Source organism: Rhinolophus ferrumequinum, chromosome 4 (assembly GCF_004115265.2).
Source record: "Rhinolophus ferrumequinum isolate MPI-CBG mRhiFer1 chromosome 4, mRhiFer1_v1.p, whole genome shotgun sequence".
Classification (NCBI taxonomy): Eukaryota; Metazoa; Chordata; class Mammalia; order Chiroptera; family Rhinolophidae; genus Rhinolophus; species Rhinolophus ferrumequinum.
Genome location: NC_046287.1, coordinates 98,580,231 through 98,592,247, shown reverse-complemented (window position 1 = coordinate 98,592,247; position 12,017 = coordinate 98,580,231).

Genomic DNA, 12,017 nt, shown 5'->3' with positions numbered 1-12,017 from the left:
TCATCTATTTACAGCTTCTATGTATTTAGCAATGATTGATTGTACCCTTTATGGTTCCAATATAGAAAGGAACAAGTAGTTTAACATTCTTCATTTGAATATTATGTTCCATGTCATATTCTTAGAACATGTTCTTGATAGTGTGGCTGTCTTGCAAACTATTATTTTTCTAAACTGGCAGCTTTCCGACTGCTTTCCTATGTATTATATCCTTTTACCTTGTTTCCCAGATTTTTGTAGTTTCAACTAGCATTGTTATGACCTGTACTTGATTGTCTTTTATTCACTCTTATGAGGTCATTTTCTTTCAATATTTAATATGTATTAATAATTTAAACCTCCCAAGATCTTCTTGAAGTATTATTGCTACTTAACATAGTAAGTGGCAGAGTTTAAAAGAATCAGTCACAGGACCATTTGCCTCCAAAGCTTATGCTCTTCCCCCTTCACTGTGTTCTGGAGAAACGGAAGTGCCATGAGAATTTTTCAGTTGAATTTACTCTTTTTAAAGATATTTTTTCTAATTTTGTAACTTTGTTGTATCATGTTTCTGTGATTATCCTAATTTACATATGCAAATTATCCTTTCTATCTCACTAATGAAGAGGAGGACTGCTCTTGAAAGGTACAAAACAAATCTGTATTGTAAGGAGGAATCCAGAAAAGGGATGAATGTGGCATGTGAAGATGCTGTGTTAAGGGCCAGAGTTAATAAGCTGCGTCTGGGACACTTCCGTGAATCTTATTCCCAGACAAAAACTTAAAATGAACTTCTGATCTTCCTGTATCTCTGCTTGAATCAACTCTGGCCAGAGGAGGAAGACTTGTGTAGAAATAGCACTCCGCATGAAGGGAGTAGTCAGTATTCCCTCGACGTTGGCAGCAGGCTCACTTGGGGTCTCTCAATCTTCTGTAACATTGGAAATCAGAGAGCAGAGATAATTGTTAACATACACACAGGAGATGATTTCCCAGGAAGGCGATCCATCTAATCATTGAGGAGGCCAAATATTCTATGTCCCAAATGACATGATTACCAATACGAGTGTCAGTGGAACTGTCCTCAATCTGTAGCGATGGATTGTGGGCTTTTTTCAGTGATCATGAGTGTATTACGTCCTGAATATATCTGCCCTTGTGCTAACTGGGGATCCATAGTTACTTTCAGCAAGGTTTGTGTGTGTGTGTTTTATTTTGAGCATTAAATCTCGGAAGATTCTGAGCCCCTATACTTTTCTTCCTTTTTTCCCCCCTTGGTAAATAATCACATTTCTTCTGAGGAAAACAAACAAACAAACAAACATTTTCGGATGTATTTTACCTCTATTGTATTAATGTTTTATTTGAAAATGGACCTCTTGCCGTCCGAGTACATATACATCCATCCTCACACATTAATTACAAAAATGCTCCTGCTTAAACATAGTCTGCCTTCTGTGCAATTCCAAACATTTTCACATTCTCCCCGATGGGAGACAATCCAAATTCATTTGCAGCTTCTGTATTGTGAAGTGACACAATTTAGCCACTCGTTTGAGTTCAGTTTCTCTGGATGGTATCCATTCCTCCATTAGCTTGGATTTCATCAGGTTTAATTGTGATGCCTCACCATCTAGCTTATGGGATAAATGATAAATGTAGCTTCTCTCTATTTGATAGATTGAACTGGAATAAAGATCAAAATAAAAAAGGGGGAAAGGAAGTTTCACTGATGAAATGGATTACTGGTACAGAATACACACCACATCCTCCTGAGCAAGCTTCGTAGGATGAATGAGGAAAAGAGTGAGTCTCATAAGCATCTCTTTGTTGACTCACTTATCTGGATGTAGCTTATGTAATTTACCCGAGGTCACATGGCTGGTTAGAAGCAAGGTAAAATACTTGTAGTTTTTTAAATGTCTTACTATATTAATTACAAAGAATTTTTCAAAGCTCTGGCCCTATGTGTTCATTGTCAAAAGACATCTAAGTTTTGGTCTCAGAAGGTTAATGACTCAAGCCCAACAAAGGGAAAGACCTCTTCTACCCTATTTGGGACAAATGTCCTGAGCCATGCGGGACTTGACGTTTCAGGGCTTCAGGGAATTTGGAGCTGATTTATCTTGCTACGCCAGGCACTTGGTCCAGTTCCAAAGCTGGTTTGGGAGGGCTCAGGCCTCAGATCTGCAGCTCTCTGTTATGAATGAGTATTGGTCTCTGTTCACTTTTGCAGTAATGTAATAGCTTGTTAGAGCAGCGCAGGTTTCAGATCAGAGATAGTGACAGGTACAATGAAAGTGTCGTTTCTGGCATTTCTCATGAGCACTCGGATAAATACCTTAAGGTTATATTTCTTACTCCCATATTAGAGTGAATACATTCAAAAAATAAAATAAACTAGGGACATTGAGCCTGTTATATGTGAACCCCAAATATAGGAACCCCAAATATCAGAATTTCAGGCCCAAGAAAAGATGGAGAGTCTCTTTGGGCCCTGAAGAGCCTGCAGTTGACATTTTTCTCTCGGTAAGTTGCTAACCCTGCTTTTAAAGACAAAAGGTGTTATTTCCCTTTCACTACACACTCAGTATTATGTCTATTTAGGTCTCTGAGAAGTGGGACACCAAGACTGGATTATACGTAGAAGAGATTTATTGGGGAATACCTGTTAATGATGAAGGGGGTGGGGAGCAGGAGTGAGGACAGAAACTCCAGGCTAGGATATAGGTCTGACAGCTAAGAAAGGGCGGGAAAGGAGGAGGCTGGAGTATGAGAAGCTTCAGGCTGCAGTGTAGTTCTGTGGGCATCTCAGGGGGGGCGTCCCCCAGTGGGCAGGAATGGCCCGGCTCTGGTACCTCCTCAGTCTGTCCCTGGCTGGGGGCTGGGGGGCAGCATGGGGGGAGGATGGCCTGGACCTGAGTATAGGCTGTCATTCGATATGCTCCCCATACCATGTTCCCTTGCATGGGGCACCTCATGACCACCACACATTTTAGCATCCTTCGCTTCTAGAGACAATCACATTTTGGTCCTGGTTTGCTCTGAATCCTCCTTGCTCTCCAAAACCACCTGCACCAATTTTCTGGCCCTTGATTCCAGTTGCCATCAGATACGTTAACCTTGTTTGGCTCGTAGCTCAGCTTTCTCTTGTCCAGGTTAAATAATCTTATTCCTTTCACTGCTATCCTTGGAATCCTCTCAGGTTTGCCAAGCCCATTTGCCAAAGCCCAGAACTGCCTTCCATATGAAAGGATGCTCTCTGAGAGTCAACTTACAACAGTGATTGGGAACACAGACTTTGGTGACAGATGTCAGCTCAAATCCAAATTTTTCCCCATGACAGCTGGGATTGACTTGTTCAAGTATTTTAACTTTCTGGTCATTTTTCCTCACTCGTGAAATATGAATAACAATCACATCTCCCTAGTGGGATTAATGAGATAATTTTAATAATTCAAATGTATACACTAAAAGTCCCTGGCGCAGGAGAAGTGCTTCATAGACAGCATAAAATTGTACTGACATTGTACCCAGTCCTGAGCTTAATAAGAGGACTTCTGTTGCTGACTCATATCCTATTTGTCATCCATTTGGCTGAGTACCATTGAGGTACTTTTGCTCATTATTTGTTCTCGGTAAGTATCTACTAGTGTGCTAATCATGTCTCTCTCTTCCTTTCTGAATGTATCGTACATTTTCATTCTTGAATTCTTGCTCGTTGACCTCTCTCTCAGCTGTTTTTGCAAAGTCCTGTGTTCTGGGAAGTTAAAGGTCCTTCTCTCTCTCTCTCTCTCTCTCTCTCTCTCTCTCTCTCTCTCTCTCTCTCTCTCGGCTGTGAGACAAGAGATAAGAAGCTGCCTTATATCATTGTGAAAATATATTTCATCACTGAAGTAACAACTACTGCCTTTTCTGGATTCATAACAGTTCCTAGGTTTTCAGGAAGCTTGCATAGCCACAAAAACTCTTTGATCCTTATTTTGTGGATAGCAATGTATTGAAAGGTAACTCCCCAAATCTGGTTATGATCCACATGTGATCTTTCCCATTGCCAGTAATCTGGAAGGGAAGGGGAGGGTGCCAGCCCACTCTGGAAAGCTCATAATAATAACCAGCCACATCATCATCATTTTCTATGACGTTTCATTTGCCCAAAGAGATTTCATGCTTATTGTGTCATCTGCTATTCCAAGCAACTCGAGAGTAGGTTGGGTAAGAATTACTTATGCTTATTTGGAAGAAACAGAAGTATAGGGAAGTGAATAACTTGCCCAAGTCAACCAAAAGGCCAGTGACATTGCCAAAAGCAGACCTTGGTTCCCCAAATCACAATTGGAGGCTCTCCGATTTGTCCAGACTGCTAAGCGTGGCACGCTAGGGCTACATCGGCAGAATAAGGGCAGAATGGCCGTCTTTCTTCCGCAGTCCTGGCTCGAGGACCACACACCTACATAGGCAGCTTCTCTTTGTGCTCCCAGTGGTGAAGAAGCAGTCAGTTCCTGAAGCTTCCAGACACATCCACAGCTGGGACACTGGGTGCCAGTTAAGTGACTTTCAAGGGATGAAACCAAACTTTTGGGTAGAAACATAAAATCTCAGGCGTTTAGTGGGCTTCATGTTAGTCATTAATTATTTTAGGAATCTGAGCCCAAGTCTGCCTTTTAGTTATACTACTCTTAAGCAAATCATTAATATCCTATCCTCCGAGGGATCAGAGGCCCATATATGGTTGAGTATATTTAACCCATTGTTAGTTGCCTCACGTATAATTTACAAGCAATTCTTTACAAACATAAGCCATTTTTTCCCCTAGAAAGTGTCTTAATATAGACTTGAATCAAGTACTTTACTGAGGTTGGCAGGAATCTTATATCTTCAATTCCAGCTCTGCCATCAGTAAACAGAATGTTCTCACCTTTCTTACCTCCTTCCCCCGTCTCTTCCTTCATCTTCTGCCTTGGTTGTTATTGCATGCTCAGCAACCCTTTCTCCATTCACTTGGGGAATTACTCCTCTTCCATTCCATGTGGTCCTGGTGGGGCTGCCAACCATAGGCCCCTTTCACTGTCTTCAGTAGGGTGCAAATGTGACCACATTCACTCAATCAGCCCCTCCATCCCATGGGTCACGTGGCAAGTGCATGGCTGACTTTACAGGAAATCACCAAATTGTTTCCGAAACAGTCGTACCATTTACATTCCTACCATATATAAGCCATGTATAAGCCAAGGCCAGGTACATGATTTGCTGGACCCAGTTGCAAACTAACACGTGCAGCCCATTGTTCGAAAGCAGGAAGTATAAAGCTTTTTTTTTTTTTCCTGCAGTCTCTCTCTTGACTTGTCATGGTGTTTTTTATTTGCATTCATACTATTATTAGCATGAATTTTACTGCATTTCAACTTTATACTATGCAATGCCAATGTAGTGTGTGTGTGTGTGTGTGTTGTTTCCTGTATATTATGATTTTTGATATCTAAAAAGCCTTTATGGCTGGGAAGAGATTGCTCCTCCCTGGGCTGGCCAATTCACAACCTCCTAGGGAACCATTAACCATAGACTGTTCCCTGGGCCAGCAGCTACTCATCTGATAGGGGGCCCATTTGAACCTAAACGTCTGTAAAAACAAAACAAAACAAAACAAAACAAAACAAAACAAAACAAAACAAAACAAAACACAGAAAGCCTGTCAAGCGCAGCTGCACACCATTCTGGTGACTGTTGAGCTTATTACTGCTAGTCTGGGTGCTTTTGTTTGGTTTCAGTCCAGGGGCCTAAACCCTCCAAGTAAGCCATCATTTCAACCAAATGTGGCAAATGCTGAGACCCACCTCACTCCAGTGGGTACCCACTTGGAAAGGATCCCCAGTCCTGTACCCCTGACCAGGAGCTCACCGCTGGAGACGACCTCAGCTCAGACTCACCATTGGAGAAGAGTTTGCCTGGTGCCAGAGCCAACTTCATCCTGGACCCCACAATCTCCATCCAAACAATGCCCATGGACCGCCTCTCCTGAGACACAGGTTGGACACGGGACCTCTTTGCTTTTCTGCCTTTGCTAGTAGGGATTCTATTCTGTTTCTAAGTGCACTGTTTGCTTAGCCCATGATCTGGTATATTCCTTGCTCTCTGTTCAAATGTACACCCCTACACTCTCATGCTACAGGGGAATCTGGTAGAAGTTACTATGATCTCTGCCATTCTAAATATTACTGGAGGTTGTTGTTTTCCCCAGAAGGCACCTACTTCATCAGTCAGCACCTGACCCCCCAATATCTTCTAGTACCCACCTCTAGCTTTCTGCCACAATCTCACACCTTGCCTTCCTGCCTCAGGACCTGTGAGTACAATAAGCTTCATTTTGTCCTGAGCTTCTTCTCTCTAGCTGCATCCAACTGACCATCGCCGAAGAATGGAAAACAGCCAGTTTTAGGTCCAAATATAAGTGCTATTAGCTTGTATGTGGAATTCTGTTCTCATGGGACACTGCAAACACTATATCCGAATGGGGCAGCAAGGAATAAACTGACATATTATTACTATCTCCTCTGCTTGCAGGCATTTTCCATTGTTTCATTGGACTTCACTTACAAAACACTAGTTCAAAAGTAAAATTATTAATAACTTCAAGACAGTGACAGCAGAGCATTAATCAAATGTGGGGCCCTTCTGAGAATGGTGCCCAGGAACCCAGCCTGGTATGCATGCGAGCCAGTTGTTCCAGTACTGTCGGGCTCTTTGATTTTAGCCATTTGTATGGAGGTGACATAGTATTTCCTTGTGGTTTTAATTCGACTTTCCATGATGATTAATGATGTTGACTACCCTTTTCTGTACTTGTTGGCTCTTTATATATTTTATCTCTATGTACAATTATAAATCTTCACTTATTTCCCTCCGTTGGTTTATCTTCCTATTATTGAGTTTTAAGAGTTCTTTATGTATTATGAGTATTAGTCATTTGTGATCTATATCTAGCTATGTATGTGCATCTATATATTTGTATCTATATGGTTATCTATATAGATACACGTATGTGTATATAGATATGTATGTGTAGATACGTAAGTGTTTTTTCCTCCCAGTCTCTGACTTGCCTTTTCGTTTTCTTAATGGTATCTTTGAAGGAGAAAGTCTTTAATTTGATAAAATCCAAATTATTGATGTATTTCTCTTACGGTTCATGTGTCTTACTTAAGAATCTGCCTATTTCAGGATCACAAAGACCTCCTTCTTCCACTTCCCTTCCTCCTCTCCTCCTCCTTTAGTTTTATGTTTAAATCTATGATCCATTTTGAGCTTGTTTTTTAGTGTGGTGGAAGGTTAAGGATCCAGATTACTTTGTTTTTGCATATGGATACTCAATTGTTCGAACACCATATGTTGAAAAGACAATCCTCTCCACTGAAAATTAGTTGAGTCTATTAGTGTGAGTCTATTTCTAGGTTCTCTATTTTATTGCATTGTTTATATCTATTCTTATGCCATTCCACACTGTTTTGGCTATTCTAAGTCCTTTGTGTCTTCATATAACTTGTAGAACCAACTATTTAATTTCTATGTAAAAGAATGTTGATTGGGAATGCATTGAATCTAAAGATCAACTTGGGGAGAATTGACATCTTAACAATATGGAATCTTCCAATCTATCAACATGATATATATCTCCTTTTATTTGATTCTTTAGTTTATCTCAGCAATGATTTGTATTTTTTAGTGTATTTTGTATATTTTATTAAATTCATGACTATTTCAAGTTGTTTGAAGTTATTGTAAATGTCATTTTTCACTATTTTAACTTCCAGCTCTTCATTACTAGCATATTGAAATAGAAAATTGATTTTTCTATTTTGATCTTATATTCTCTGTCCCTGCTAAATTCACTTACAGTAGTTTTTTTAAAAGTTTCTTATTATATTCTATGTACTGATCATGTCATATGCAAATAAAGGTATGCTTCTTCTTTTTCAATATTTATGCCTTTTTTTTTTTTCCTTGTAACACTGTCTGGGACCTCCATTACTTTTAGTTATCTGAAAATGTTTATTTCCCTCTCATTTCTGAGGGATCTTTTCTCTGGATATAGCATTCTGGGTTTACAGTGTTTCCCTTTCAGCATTTTAAAGATTTTGTACCTTTGACTTCTGGCCTCCATGGTTTCTGATGAGAAAAAAAAAGATGTACGTTTGTGACATCTTTCTCTTGCTACTTTTGAGATATTTTCTTTATCTTTGGTTCACAGAAGTTGACTACAATATCCATAGGTTTAATTTTCTTTGAATATATTTTGTTTGCAATTTAGTTAATTTTTTTTTTGCATCTATAAGCTTTAATCACATTTTGTAAATTTTTGGCCAGTGTGTCTTCAAATATTCTTTATGCCTCATTCAAATTCTCTTCTTCTTCTGGGTTTATTATATGTACGTTAGTCTGGTATTTTCCCACAGGACCTTGGGTATATTTCATCAGGATGTTGACATAAAAGAATAACTCATGTGAAATGTCTAAGGAAAATCAGGTCCAAGTAAATAATAAGATCATCTTTAGAAAAGCAACAAAAAGATGTAGTGTTGTGCATGAATTTGTGTGTGTAAGAAGGGAGACGATGGCAGCTTGCATATCACCTCATGTTGGTATATGGCTTAGGACCACTAGTTCTAGAGACAGATATACTGGTTTCAAATTCTGGTTTTGCCACTGAATAGCTGTGTTACCTTGGGCAACTTACTCAGCCTCTTGAAGCCTCAGTTTCTTCATCTATAAAATGGGGACAATAGTATACCCACTTTATAAGTTGTAAGGGAAAATGGTATTTTGTTGTTGTTTGAGTTAGCATTTTTTAATTAGTGAGGCTAAGCATCTTTTAATGTATTCATAGGTAATATTTTTCCCTGTGAAAAATATGTATAATATATAATATATATATTTATATATATATTATATATAGTTGTTGAGTTTATATGTATTATATATTTATATAATAGTATTATATATTTATATAATAAATATAAATAAATATAATATTATTATATATTTATTATATATAAATATATAGTATGTATATTAGTTGAGTTTATATTTATTGGGTTATATAATTTTTCTTATTAGTATGGATATGTTATAAAGTTAAAATAGTAAGATGTCTCATGTTAAATATATATATATTACTGCTATTACTGTTTTGTTGATTTTATATATATACATATATATAATTATATATATGTGTGTGTATATATATGTGTGTGTGTGTGTATATATATATATACACACACATATATATATAATTCTTATTTCTAGTTGGCTTTTTAAAAACTTTGTTTATGGATTTTTTTCTCTGCCAATTTAGTCTACTTATCACATCATCCTTGATTCCTCTTTTGCTTTGGCCTGCACATCCATCAGCATATCCTATTGACTCTGCCTTCAATATATTCAGAAACAACCAGTTCTCATCATCTGCATTCACTGCTACCACCCTGGTCCTAGCCATTGTTCTCTTTCAGTTCGATTATTACAACAGCCTCCTTACTCGTCTCCCTGCTCCTGATTTTGCCTCCACTGATTCTATTTTCAAAACAAATAGGGACATCCCATTAAAATGTAAATTAGATCATGTCACTTCCCATCTAACTTGAAAAAGCCAGGATCCTCATAATGGCCATCAACCCTCTGTCCCTGGCTACCTCCCTGACCTCATTTCTGGTTATTCTCCCCTGTGCTCACTTTACTTCAGCCACTCCTTACTATTTCTGTAACAAGCATCCTCCCATTTCAGGGCTTTGTATTAAAAGTTCCCTCCGCCTGGAATGTGCCCCCTCCCTCACTGCATGGCCAACTTCCTCACCTTATTTAGTCTTCACCCAGATGTCATCTTTGTAGTGATGTCGTCCCTAAACAGCCCATTTGAAATCGCAAACTCCGATCCCACTCACCTCCCTTGCTTCCTTTTTCTTTATAACACCTATTACCAACTAATATGCTTATTGTCACTCACTCTGCACTGGAAGGTACCCTCCACGAGAACAGAGATTCTTGGCTGGTTTACTGCTTTAACCACAGCAATTTGAACATGGGAATGGCTTAATAAACATTTGTTTAATGAATGAGTGTATTTAGATATTTCATCTACCTGGAATTAATTTTTATGAATGATTGCTGATAAGAATGTACCTTAGCCATTTCCCTCCTACACAGATGGCCAATTATTACAATACTTTGTATTTAATAATCTATCCTCCAAGCTATCCCACTCTCTGCTTAAAATAGAGCCTAAATAGAGCATCTGTTGCAAAGAACAGTTCTATTTCTCTACAAGTATTTTAATATTCTAGCTTTATGGCATCCTTTAATGAAGTTTGGCCTTATGAACGCTGAAGTAGATATAATGATTCTGTATTCTCAGGAGGAATTTTACCCTAGTTCTCTGCCATTTCATATGACTCATTCTCCTCTGGATCTCTGGAGTTCTCTGTTTCATGCTAGATGAACAAAGAATCAGAATGTTGCTGCTGCTGATGAAGAACCCGTAAGTCCACCAGCCATGACATCTGTTGGGTAAGGGAGGTGGTGAACAATAACAAATCAGGTAAAATTATGAGTAGTAAACCATTTTTCATGGCCCTCAATTGTAGCAGCTCCCTCACGACCTCCAGCTCCTCTCAAAGTCTCCCTGTGAGTGAGTCTTCTTCCTGTGAGTCTCCTGGGAGCGTCTCACATGTGCTTGTAAACAAGTTCTCTCAGCTTCCACCAATGGTCTAAGGTACAATATCAGTAAGGATCTGATACTGGAATAGTCATACCTTAGATCTATCAACTCTGGAGCTGCCCTCAAGAAACAACTTCCTGAAGAGCAGACTTCGAGGATTGGGTTATTTTCTACAATATTTGTGGACATTAAACGAGCAGGGTTTGGTTTGCTCAAATTATTTCAATCACGTTACATCTTTAAACATCCAAACCTACCCACAAATAAGGAAAGAAACCAAGTCACGGTCACTTTCCCCAGCAAGATTATATGCTGCCCTATGGAAATGAGACCCACTGATCTCTGCCACTAATTGTGCCCAAGGTCCCTGAGTTAACAGAGGTAGTAAAGGAAGGAGGTATTAGCGTTCTCCAGAACCCTGTGGGGAACTGGAAAAGGGTAAGACATCAATGCCATACCACTGTTTACTAGACATGCCAGCGTTGTACTACCTTTTTGTTCACATCTTGGATCCTGTCCACTTATATTGGAATTTCAAGTTTCAACTCAGCACACCCTCTTAGGGACTGAACAAAATTTAAAAACAAGAATCACTGACAACGAGATTATCATCACAGGATACAAATTTGGTCCCAAGCGAAACAATGCCAGAAGCACTTCCAGCAATCATTAAGAAGGTCTTTGGAAATATGACTAAAATTGATTTGCAGCCAAATAAAAGTTAGAATTCATCCAAATCCTAAAGGAAAACATGCCTAAAATAAATACACAAACTGAAATGATCATTTTGCAGCAAAGCATGCTAATAAGAAGGCTGAATCAAAGGAGAGACTTTAAATGTTAATTACAAAATGTTACTACTTTTCCAACAGTGGAGAGGTTGGGTCATCAGATAATTCAGCCCACCAATGAACTTTCAACATTGTCGTGTCAGCAGCATAGGAAAGCAGAAAAGGAAAAACAGATTTATTTTTTTCTCATTTTCTGGGTCAGGAATTTGAATGAAAATTGGTTAGGTTTATTTACCACATTTCAGTTACATTTACATTTTAGAAACAGCAGCACAGAGTATGAATGGAAATTATACTTTCTGACCACCAGCTCCCAGAATGCATGTGGAGAGGCTGAATTTAGACTAAGAGAAAGGGTATAATTTAAGTTAAATGAGGAGAAACAAGTGCCCTGACGACCTTCACCGGCTGGAGCATCCGCCAGATTTTGCTTACAGGTTGCGGCCCCCTGGAGCTCTGTGTGACTCAGGTAAACTCAGTCGCAGCAAGCGAAGGGGTGTTTAGCTCTGGATTCTGTAGCGTGTAGAGTTGGACACCGC